Genomic DNA, 10,114 nt, shown 5'->3' with positions numbered 1-10,114 from the left:
TATCACAACAGTATTATGTGATAGAGACTAGACACATTACCAGTCTTTCTTACTGCACAATATGCAACATGCAGAATGTTTCCTTGTAATGTATTTATGTATTTATTTACTTGTTTTATTTACTGTATGTATTTATTAATATATTATTTATTTAGGAAATTCATATTGCACCAACAAATACTGTACCAGTAAAAGTTTGGACACACCTACTTATTCCAGGGAATAATCGTGAAGACTATAAAATAACACATATGGAATCATGTAGTAAACAAAAAAGTGTTAAACAAATCAAAATAGATTTTAGACTGAAGAATATATATTTTGATTTGTTTAACACTTTTTTGCTTACTACATGATTCCATATGTGTTATTTCATAGTTTTGATGTCTTCACTATTCTACAACGTAGTAAATATAAAGAGAAACCCTTGATGAGTCGGCGTTTCCAAACTTTTGACTGGTACTGTACATCAGGATCTAATGCACTTTATATCTTTGATTTCTTTCTCTTTCCCATGATTCCAATATTGTTTTAAGATCATGAACTTTGAACTATTACACTCCTTCCCACCTTTCTGTCTAAATGTTAGATTCTATTGTATGAGTTAGTTATACACTGAGTATACCAAACATTAGGAACACCTTCCTAATATTGAGTTGCACCCCCCCCCTTTTCCCATGATAACAGCCTCAATTCGTTGGGGCATGGACTCTACAAGGTGTCGCAAGCATTCCACAGGGATGCTGGCCCATGTTGACTCCAATGCTTCCCACAGTTGAGTCAAGTTGGCTGGATGTCCTTTGGGTGGTGGACCATTCTTGATACACAGAGGAAACTGTTGACCGTGAAGAACCCAGCAGTGTTTCAGTTTTTGACACATACTGGTGTGCCTGGCACCTACTACCATACCCCGTTCAAAGGCCCTTAAATCTTTTGTATTGAATATTCACCCTCATTGTGCAGATTACTTGATACCACTGTACAAGTCGGTGTCACTGTCGGTATTTACCCTATGATTGTTCACTGTCATCTTCATCACCACGATCATCATATTCATCATCCTTAATCTAGCTAAAATTGTAAACTATTCTCCATTCCTAAGGGTCAGTAGAATAAGGTGTTTTAAAAATGAAATGTCTATCATAATTTCATTATCAAAGTGCACTATAATAACTATTGCCTGTGATAAAAAAACCAATTATGGTTGAAATGATGGTCAAAATAGAGACATCCACCTTATTGTTATGATTATAATAATAAACCCTCAAACGGTGTGTCTGTCCTTTGAGTTTCTTGTAGTCCCAAATTGAAAACCATAAATCATTTACAAAATCCACATCATTGAACCATTGGGAAATGGGGCATTTTCCCTATTGAAGCCTGTCCTGAGGCTACAGTACAGTTGACAGCGAACCAATTGCATTTTAACGCACTGCATATATATCATCGCAGTCTACACAGCAGCCCAGAAGAAAAGGTACTTGGATGCGAGCAGAGAGGAGGGCATGATTGGAGAGGGTCTCAACATCAGTAGAGTTGCCTGCTCGAATTTTCAGCTTCCTCATGGATTCCAGGTCGGCTAACGTCTTTAACGTTACATATTTACTGTACATGATATGTCATACATTACATATGTACATGTTACACCTTTCACCTAAGCTGTGAAATTGTTAGAAAAGCCACTTGTATTATGTTGTTTGTAAAATGGGCAGGGCGATGTCTTCTCTTGGCGCTGTAAGGCAAAGCTCACAACTGCTAACGTTAGCCAACTAAACTGCGATTATTTTGGAGTCTATAAAAGGTTCAATGCAGCGTCTCTCGACACAACGGCATTTTCCAGAACTAGCTAAACTGTCCACAGACGTGAGCTTACAACTCGCTAACCGGGCACTATTCTCGGGATTGTGCGGTGGTGTCAATTTTCCTTTTCCTTCACCATAGTTAGATGAAAAATATTTAAGGGAGGAACTGGTACAGCTGTGACACAGCTAACTAGTTCACAACCAAGTTAGCTGTATCCAAAAAGTAACTATTTGTTGGCAAGCTAGCCACCATGCGAGCTAGCTTTTGTGGTTTTAAGTCAGCAAGAAACGTTTTTTACTAGCTACACCAAGCTATCTATCGGAAACGGTATCCGGCCATCACACCGAGTAGCTACAAAACCATCTCCCACCCCAAACGAAGAGCCAGTCCCGGGAAATATCTGCTCCTGTGGAAACAAGGTATCGGCCAAAGACACCCACTCAGTGTGCTCCACTTGCCTTGGGCTGCAACATGCCCAGGAAGCCTTAGCCTCCCCTGGCTCCTGTCAACACTGTGCCCTCTTCACTGTGAAGAGTCGCAGGCTGGCACGTGAACATGGTGGCCGATATCACAGATGGCTCACCAGAGGCGATGGATATCCCCACAGGGAATCGTGGAGTGATGGCACTAGCTGGGGCAACCTGCCATTGGAGGACTCCAGCAACGACCTCGTAGCCTCCCTGCCGGGTATCCTGATTGGAGACGATAACGACTCCACAGGGTTTTCCGACAGCCTCCTTTCGGAATCATCGGATAGAAACAAAGACTCGTTTATCCCCTCAGGCCATCCCACCAAGCCTCCCACCGGAGGAATCCGACACCAGACACGAAGGCGGGGCGGCCATCCCCACCAGTTCTCTTGTGGACCTGCAGAACGTGTGCAAACGCGCTGCGAATAAACTGGTGATTCCCGAGCCCAATGCAGTAGCAGAGAACACCACGTCCTGCTACAAGGGTAAGAGGTTACCCAAAACCAAATGGGCAGCCAGGCAATTACTAACAGTCTACCCAGAATGCATAGAGGATGTTACCCGTACCTGGAGTACACCTTTCTCCTTTCTCTTTCTACACCCCAGCCCGAAGTCCTCCATGACATTGACTGGCCCCACCTTACCAACCAAGTATGAGCGCTTCCAGTCCTCTGTGACAGAGAAGGTCTAAAATTTCGTTGCCACAGCAGTGAGGGCTCTCATCTCCACCTCCATGCTCTTGGCATACCAAGCTGAGCTACAGGAGGAGCTATTGGTCACACCGAAGCCAGGTCTGTGGGATGAGATCTGTATTGCCACAGACCTCAACCTACATCTGCTTAAAGCTGCTGTCCACGCCTCAGGAAGAGCGATGGGACTCATGATATCTCAGGAGAGGGATCGATGGCTCAACTTATCCACAGTGTCTGATAGTGAGAAGCTGAAGATCCTGGATGCTCCAGTAGACCCTAAAAGCCTTTTCGGTCCCACCGTCGAGATGATGCAGAAACGGTGCGAGGAGAAAAATGGTCTGACCAAGAAGACACAGCCAGTGCCTCGCCGCACCTTCGTCCAGGCTGCAGCAGGTTGAAGCTCCTCGACCTTTAACTTCTTGGTGACTGGGGGGAAGTATTGAGTAGCTTGGATGAATAAGGTACCCAGAGTAAACTGCCTGCTACTCGGTCCCAGTTGCTAATATATGCATATTATTAGTCGATTTGGATAGAAAACACTCTGAAATTTCTGTGACTATAACAGAACTCATATGGCATGTCGAAAACCCGAGAAAACATCCAACCAGGAAGTGGGAAATCTGAGGTTGGTCATTTTTCAATTCATTCCCTATTGAAGATACAGTGGGATATTGGTTATGTTGCACTTCCTAAGGCTTAGGCCACTAGATGTCAACAGTCGTTGGAACCTAGTTTGATGCTTCTACTGTGAAGTGGGGCCGAATGAGAGGGGAATGAGTCAGAGGTCTGGCAGAATGCTTTGAGCTTGTAGCTCACGTTCCATTGCTTTTCTACAGACAGGAACATTATTGAAGATTTATGTTAAAAACATCCTAAAGATTAATTCTATACTTAGTTTGACATGCTTCTACCGACTGTAATGGAACTTTTTGGACTTTTCGTCCGACCTTTCGGCTGGACTTGCATGCGCGTTTTGGATTTGTTTACCAAACGCCCTAACAAAGGAAGGTATTTGGACATAAATTATGAACTTTATCGAACAAATCAAACATTTGTGGAACTGGGATTCCTGGGAGTGCATTCTGATGAAGATCATCAAAGGTAAGTGAATATTTATAATGCTAGTTCTGACTAATGTTGACGGCACAACACGGTGGACATCTCTTTGGCTGTTTTGGTCTCTGAGCGCTGTACACAGATTATTGCATTGTGTGATTTTTCCATAATGTTTTTTTAAAATCTGACACAGCACTTGCATTAAGGAGAAGTTCCATGTATAATAGTTGTATCTTTTATCAATGTTTAATACGAGTATTTCTGTGAATTGATGTGGCTCTCTGCAAAATCACCCCATGTTTTGGAACTACTGAACATAACACGCCAATGTAAAATGAGATTTTTGGATATAAATATGCACTTTATCGAACAACACATACATGTATTGTGTAACATGAAGTCCTATGAGTGTCATCTGATGAAGATCATCAAAGGTTAGTGATTAATTTTATCTATATTTCTGCTTTTTGTGACTCCTCTCTTTGGCTGGAAAAATGGCTGTTTTTTTGTGACTTGGTGGTGACCTAACATATTTATTTGTGGTGCTTTCGCTGTAAAGCCTTTTTGAAATCAGACACTGTGGCTGGATTAACGAGAATTGTATCTCTAAATGGTGTAAAATACTTGCATGCTTGAGGAATTTTAATTATGAGTTTTTTGTTGTTTTGAATTTGGCGCCCTGCACTTTCACTGGCTATTGGCGGGGTGGGACGCTACCGTCCCGAATATCCCAGAGAGGTTAAGATCCCCAGAAGCCCAGCCCCCCAGGCTGCAAGCCCAGGGCAGCAGAGAACCTTGGACCCTAAATGCCTCTGGTCTAAGAAGCCATTCCCACCCATGGCATCAAGGAGCCAGCCTGCCCTTAACCCCATCCAGGGGATAAGGAGGAAGAAGCGGATGGCCTAGCGATGTCCCCATTGCCAGACAGGCGAGAATGGCCTTCCCCAAGTCCAGTTATATCTCCTCCGCCAATCCTGAGCCTGTTCCAGGGTGCAAGTTCCCAGACACCTCAGTGTTCTTTCCGGCATACCGGGCCCAAGTCAGTGGTCATGGAGTACAGCCTAAAGAGGAGACGAGATAATGTTGAGGTGGATGCTCCTACAAGGACCCCCTTGTCTTACAAACACTCACCATTGTCAGTTCACATAAACAAAAATTGGACACTAGCGTAACCAGGCTACAGGCCAAGGGCGCAGTCAGACATGTTGTTTCTCACAAAATCAAAACAAGCAGGTTGCCTCCTATAACGTCACCAAAGGGACCTTACCGCTCCTTCTGTGGTGATAGGCCACATAAGCACTCTCCCGCTACGAGCCAGCCGGAAATGCGCAGTGCGTCGCGGCCTGTTGTACACCCTCCCACCAACAGAGGGTGCTGCAGCACCATCTATGGGGGGAAGACCGGTCAGCCCTCTCTCAGAGTTGGAGAGAGAACTGGCGAGTATGCGCAGTATCAAACTGGGTACAGGGCACAATAAACAGGGGACTACAATTCGCTGTCATCCCACAGCAATTCAAATCATACACACTCAGGCTCAGGAGGAATCAGCGCGTGTCACATCACTAATAGGGAAAAGGGCAATAAGAATTGTTCCTCCCGAGCAAAGCCACTGTAGTTTTTACTCAAGATATTTCCTGGTTCTAGGCATATGCACCAGGGCGATTGGTTCGTATCTGCCGACCTGAAGGATGCTTACTTTCACATCTCAATATACCCCCTTCACAGGAAATTTCTCAGATTCGCTTTTCAAGGAGTAATCTACAAATGTCTGGTACTCCCTTTCGGCCTCTCACTGTCACCTTGTGTTTTTATGAAATGTACAGAGGCAGCCATAGCCCCACGCAGAGAGAAGGGCATTCGGCTGATGATGTACATAGACGATTGGCTGCTGTGCACGCAATCAAGACAAGAGGTCTTAGAACACAGTCAGCTACTATTGGAAAACCAGACATTTCTAGGTTTCAGAATAAACACAGTAAAGAGCGTTCTGATTCCCACACAGACAGGGAATCAGATCTCTTTCCTAGGTTTAATCCTAGATTCAGTTTCATTCAAAGCTCACCTTTCAGTGGAGCGTATAAGAACATTCCAAGATGGCCTAGCATTGGTTCGCAAATGGAACCTGGTCTCTTTCAAAACATGCCTGAGGCTGCTACGTTTGATGGCATCGGCTTTAGTTGTCTTCCCATTAGGACGTTTGAATATGAGAGGGTTTCAACGCTGGGTCTCTTCCCTAGGTCTGAGCCAAATACGTCACAAAAATCACTGTGCTCAGATCTCCATAGACTGCATGGTAGCACTGCACTCCTGGAGACACCGGAAATTTCTGTCACAGGGTGCCCAGATGTTTTATCCAGAAATGTAGTCACGACGGACGCATTCTCTCTCAGGTTGGGGTGCGACCTATGAAGGCAGAACAGTCAATGGGGTGTGGGGATCCCATCTCCATTCTACTCACATTAAATGCCTGCAACTCCTTGCAGTGTCCCTAGAACTAAAGTCGTTCCTTCCATTTCTGGAGGGTCATCAGGCAATACCACTGGTGTGCCTTACAAACAGACAAGGTGGACTGCGATACCCTCACTGACACACACTGGCACACAGACTGATTATGTGGAGCAGTGTGCATCTCCTGACACTGAGATCTTCTCATGTACCGGGAGTACTGATTCTGGGGGAAGATTTACTTTCCAGAGGGAACCCTCTGTACTGAGAGTGGAAGCTCCACCCAGCGGTAGCCAATTATGTTTGGCTGTACTTTGGCATGCCTGCAGTGGGTCTTCATGCATCAATGGAAAATACTCGGTGTCCACTGTTCTTTTCCCTGAGGGATCGGGATGCACCAATGGGAGTTGATGCGTTGGTGCACGAGTGGCCACCCGTCTTCCTGCATGTATTCCCCCCACTGGCCCTGATTTCCCCCACCCTAGCTAGGGTATATTTCTCATACTAATAGCACCACATTGGCCAGAGACACACTGGATCACTTCACTACTATGCGGTCATCCGTGACCCCTCCCCCTGCGTCAAGGCCTACTGTGCCAGGCGCGAGGGGAGATTTTCCATCCTCACCCGGAACAGTTGTCACTCTGGGCCTGGCCCATGAATGGTTCAACTTGAACACTGCCGGGTTTACCCAAAATGTAATTTAGACTATTCAGAGTGATAGAGCCTTATCCACCAGGTCCCTTTATAATTTGTAAATGATTGAGGAATGGAGCTCTAAATCAAATCAAATTTATTTATATAGCCCTTCGTACATCAGCTGATACCTCAAAGTGCTGTACAGAAACCCAGCCTAAAACCCCAAACAGCAAGCAATTCAGGTGTAGAAGCACGGTGGCTAGGAAAAACTCCCTAGAAAGCCGAAAACCTAGGAAGAAACCTAGAGAGGAACCAGGCTATGAGGGGTGGCCAGTCCTCTTCTGGCTGTGCCAGGTCGAGATTATAACAGAACATGGCCAAGATATTCAAATGTTCATAAATGACCAGCATGGTCAAATAATAATAATCACAGTAGTTGTCGAGGGTGCAGCAAGTCAGCACCTCAGGAGTAAATGTCAGTTGGCTTTTCATAGCCAATCATTAGGAGTATCTCTACCGCTCCTGCTGTCTCTAGAGAATTGAAAACAGCAGGTCTGGGACAGGTTCCATATCCGCAGGCAGAACAGTTGAAACTGGAGCAGCAGCACGGCCAGGTGGACTGGGGACAGCAAGGAGTCATCATGCCAGGTAGTCCTGAGGCATGGTCCTAGGGCTCAGGTCCTCCTCCGCGAGAAAGAGAGAAGTAGAGAGAGCATACCTTAAATTCACACAGGACACCGGATAAGACAGGAGAAGTACTCCAGATACAGCAGACTGACCCTAGGCCCCCCGACACAAACTACTGCAGCATAAATACTGGAGGCTGAGACAGGAGGGGTCAGGAGACACTGTGGCCCCATCCAATGATACCCCTGGACAGGGACAAACAGGAAGGATATAACCCTACCCACTTTGCCAAAGCACAGCCCCCACACCACCAGAGGGATATCTTCAACCACTAACTTACCATCCTGAGACAAGGCTGAGTATAGCCCACAAAGATCTCCGACACGGCACAACCCAAGGGGGGGCACATGAAAGAGGTATCAGGTTCCAGAGTAACGCCGAGGTCCTTCACAGTTTTATTTGAGATGGCTGTACAACCATCAAGATGAATTTTCAGATTCAACAGAAGATCTCTTTGTTTCTTGGGACCTAGAACAAGCATCTCTGTTTTGTCCGAGTAGAAAGTTTGCAGCCCTCCACTTCCTTATGTCTGAAACACAGGGAAATTTTGGGGATTCACCATGTTTCATTGAAATGTACAACTGTGTATCATCCAAATAGCAGTGAAAGTTAACATTATGTTTCCGAATGACGTCCCCAAGAGGTAAAAGTTATAGTGAAAACAATAGTGGTCCTAAAACGGAACCTTGAGGAACACCAACATTTACAGTCGATTTGTCAGAGGACAAACCATTCACAGAGACAAACTGATATCTTTCTGACAGGTAAGATCTAAACCAGGCCAGAACTTGTCCGTGTAGACCAATTTGGGTTTCCAATCTCTCCAAAAGAATGTGGTGATCGATGGTATTAAAAGCTGCACTAAGGTCTAGGAGCACGAGGACAGATGCCATTAAAAGGTAATTTACCACTTTCACAAGTGCAGTCTCAGTGCTATGATGGGGTCTAAAACCAGACTGAAGCATTTCGTATACATTTTTTGTCTTCAGGGAGGCAGTGAGTTGCTGCGCAAAAGCTTTTTCTAAAATGTTTGAGAGGAATGGAAGATTCTATATAGTCCGATAGTTTTTTATATTTTCTGGGTAAAGGTTTGGCCTTTTCAAGAGAGGCTTTTTTACTGCCACTTTTAGTGAGTTTGGTACACATCCGGTGGATAGAGAGCCGTTTATTATGTTCAACATAGGAGGGCCAAGCACAGGAAGCAGCTCTTTCAGTATTTCAGTTGGAATAGGGTCCAGTATGCCGCTTAAAGTTTTAGAGGCCATGATTATTTTTATCATTGTGTCAAGAGATATAGTACTAAAACACTTGAGTATCTCTCTTGATCCTAGGTCCTGGCAGAGTTTTGCAGACACAGGACAACTGAGTAACTGAGCTAAATCACATACAGTGCCTTTCCAGTAGTCTGTCCTGGTAATCCTGTCATTTCTACAGAAATTATAAGAAGAAGGAAAGGCTTTTTCTACTATTAAGGTATATCTAGCAGCTATTTCAGCTTGTCAGGTGGGTTTTGGGAGCACGACAGTTGGGCAACACCCCCTTGTCACCTCTTTTATGAAGGGTGCATGTCGTTTGCGTCCGGCGTCTAAACAGCTTGCCCCTTCATGGGATTTATCAATTGTTTTGGATGCTCTATGCCAGGTATTCCCCAAACTGGGGTACACCAAATAAAAATGTGATTCACATTTTTTTTTTATATATATATATATTTTTTTTCCCCATTCCTCCTTGCAAAACAGCTCGAGCTCAGTGAGGTTGGATGGAGAGCATTTGTGAACAGCAGTTTTCAGTTCTTTCCACAGATTCTCGATTGGATTCAGGTCTGGACTTTGACTTGGCCATTCTAACACCTGGATATGTTTATTTTTTAACCATTCCATTGTAGATTTTTCTTTATATTTTGGATCATTGTCTTGTTGGAAGACAAATCTCCGTCCCAGTCTCAGGTCTTTTGCAGACTCCATCAGGTTTTCTTCCAGAATGGTCCTGTATTTGGCTCCATCCATCTTCCCATCAATTTTAACTATGTTCCCTGTCCCTGCTGAAGAAAAGCAGGCCCAAACCATGATGCTGCCACCACCATGTTTGACAGTGGGGATGGTGTGTGTTCAGGGTGATGAGCTGTGTTGCTTTTACGCCAAACATAACGTTTTGCATTGTTGCCAAAAAGTTCAATTTTGGTTTCATCTGACCAGAGCACCTTCTTCCACATGTTTGGTGTGTCTCCCAGGTGGCTTGTGGCAAACTTTAAACGACACTTTTTATGGATATCTTTAAGACATGGCTTTCTTCTTGCCACTCTTCCATAAAGGCCAGATTTGT

This window comes from Oncorhynchus masou, chromosome 31 (assembly GCF_036934945.1).
Source record: "Oncorhynchus masou masou isolate Uvic2021 chromosome 31, UVic_Omas_1.1, whole genome shotgun sequence".
Taxonomy (NCBI): domain Eukaryota; kingdom Metazoa; phylum Chordata; class Actinopteri; order Salmoniformes; family Salmonidae; genus Oncorhynchus; species Oncorhynchus masou.
The sequence above is the reverse complement of the archived record's forward strand: the minus strand, read 5'-3'. Positions refer to the sequence as shown.